The sequence below is a fragment of the Oratosquilla oratoria genome, chromosome 19, assembly GCF_046742065.1.
Source record: "Oratosquilla oratoria isolate Oo_2021 chromosome 19, ASM4674206v1, whole genome shotgun sequence".
NCBI lineage: Eukaryota > Metazoa > Arthropoda > Malacostraca > Stomatopoda > Squillidae > Oratosquilla > Oratosquilla oratoria.
In genome coordinates, this window is record NC_134795.1 from 6,371,283 (window position 1) to 6,373,782 (window position 2,500).

The 2,500-nt window shown below is 37.1% G+C and overlaps 1 protein-coding gene across 2 annotated transcripts in view; it reads right to left on the reverse strand.

The window, feature by feature from the left end:
• LOC143035705 (uncharacterized) overlaps positions 1-2,500 on the reverse strand; it is a 106,800-nt gene that overhangs the window by 60,134 nt on the left and 44,166 nt on the right. The window contains exon 1 of one of the 2 annotated variants that reach the window (XM_076202581.1): positions 2,477-2,500. This exon is cut by the window's right edge and continues 92 nt beyond it. The exons of the other annotated variant lie outside the window; for it this stretch is intronic. The gene's annotated coding sequence lies outside the window, so the exon portion shown is untranslated. The remainder of the gene's footprint in view (positions 1-2,476) is intronic. 2 annotated transcript variants of the gene reach the window in all.

Consider the following 2,500-nt stretch of genomic DNA (forward strand, 5'->3'; position numbering starts at 1 on the left):
TTTATAATCATTTAGTTCTTTCATCTTTATCACCATCTTTGTTTTACCATTCTTTTTTCAACTTTGGTTATTACAGTACACTTGATGAAGTCCTCGACCACAGCATGGTACGATATCCCTTTCTCCGTTTTCTTTGATACATGCACATCCAATAATCTTCTTTCTCTTGTCTTAGACTAAATTGTAATAAGTAAGGCAATGGTTTAACATGTTCTTTTTTCTGTTTCTCACTTTTAAATCTTTATGTACTTGTATATATTTTTTTCACGTGGAATTTATTAAACACACTTTATCCTTAGATTACAGGTAAAAGTTTCATTCAGTTGGATGGAGTTGTTTGTCGCTTGTGGTTATAACTATATATGGCAAAGTCTTTGCATATAGTGATACTTGTCATTGTTTACAAAATGTAAAATAGAAAATATCCTTGTGAGGGTTTTTAAATAGATAATGATCAAAAGAGGATAGGAATACGTTTCAGTGGCTGACAGATTCGAGAATGTGATCCATAGGTTGTGATTCTGATGGCAGCGTTACTAAAGTAGTTTATATCCATTGAAAAGTATTCTCATCCTCTTATTCATATAAAACCTCCAGAAGCATATGTAATTATGTGGAGCTGGCACGATAGTAGTACCAATGTTATTGGTAATAAGAACATTAATGATGGTGGTAGTTCTTATAACTACATTACTTTTGGTGAAATAGTTATTTTGTAAATAGTCACAGTAATTCTCGTCTGTGCAGGTCTATATGCAACCTTGTAACAATATTTGTTTATCTGGGTGGATATGTGGCTTTCTTCCCCCCTCATTGCTACGAACAAAAGCCTTTAAGCACTCTATGATTTTAAATATCTAAATGATTATACTTGTTTAGTACCAACATATTTTGTATAGATTACTAGCCTCAGGATGAATATATATTTTTATTTTCAAAGAAGAATTTGTATAAAGGTAACTGTAATGAAAAGTTAAATTTCGAAAAGTTAAATTTCAACTATAATCATTAGGTGTAGTGGGGTGTCTACTTGAGGGCGTGTATCTAGAATATATGCATCACGTTTTTATTCTTAGCTAGAGTACCTACTACTCCAAGAAAGTTATGAAAACACACTCATATCTCCACATCTCACTCACTGTTTCCTGATGACTGAAATCAATCTACAACCTAAGAAGAAAACTGATCACTTTTAACTTTTAGTATCAGTTCATTCTAGGAGCTCGCTGGCTAAGCGGGTTTGGGCGCCGTTATTTGCGGGGAAGGTCGACGGAATGACGGTTCGAATCCTGCCACCGGCGAAGTTGAATCAAGGGCATGGTTAATTAAATTCCACGCTACAAAGTCCTCTGTGAGGGGCACCGTCCTAGCCTTCCGATAGGGGGGAGTTTGTGACGTTAAACCATGAAAAAAAAAATAATAATTCTGCGACTGTCCTTAAATCTTTGTATCTTCATCTCTTTGGTGAGATAGTTCCCCCAATGATGGAAGTATTGACTACCGGCGATGAAATATTGAATACTTTCTTGTGTCTTATGTATGAATATTGTTGTTTTCATGTTCCATAATAAAAATCACCAAGGGACTAACGATTCTAGACCTCTATCGACAATATTGACGTTACTTTGAGAATACTGACCACGTGTGATTCATGTCAAACATTCTAGACACTTGATGCTGAAGGATAAGGGAAGTGATTATCAATAACAGAAGCATTGGCAACATTATTAGTGTCAATAGACATTGCCCATGAGAGGGGTATTTTGAGTAATTATATAACAAGAAGCGATTAATGTCCTCGGTAGAGACGTGAAGGAGACTGTGCTTGAAGATGTACCTGAGAAGAAGAAGAAAGTGAGTAGCATACGCCGATGGAAGTGTACCTGTGATCAAACCTGTCACCTTTGCCCTATGTGTTTGGACCATAGAGGCAGGTAACGGTCACTACTGAGAACTGAAGTGCGGGATTCGAGCCGGCGACTAGGAAGATGCGAAACTCACAATCACAATAAAGCTTTCAGGATCAAAAGCGAGCACCTTTTCCATGATAGGTGACATTTCAAAGAGGAGTCAAAACTCGTCATCAGAGGCAAAAGCCCAATTCATTAAAAAACAGCGCCAAATAAACAACAATTAACTTTTCCTCGTAACTCTATTGGAATTCTTCAGTAGCGAGAATGTGGTGTATGAAAGGCAGTGAGAATTATTCCATCGTAATCGGGGAATGGGGGGGGGGGTAAGGGGTACGGAACCATTATATCCTTTACCTGGAAAGTAAGAAAAAAAAATTCAACTCTGTCTTTTTTTTCTCCACTTTTCTTCTACCCGGCCCGACGATAGGAAATCCGACCCAATACAACACAGATCTTAAAAACAAAGAAAGCATTCCATTTACCCCTTTTTAGCTGCACGCCTTAGTCAAAAAAAGGTTGCAACCAAGGCAAATATCTACGGAAAGAAATCCAATAAAACTCACAGCGATACAAAATCCGGAGAGACG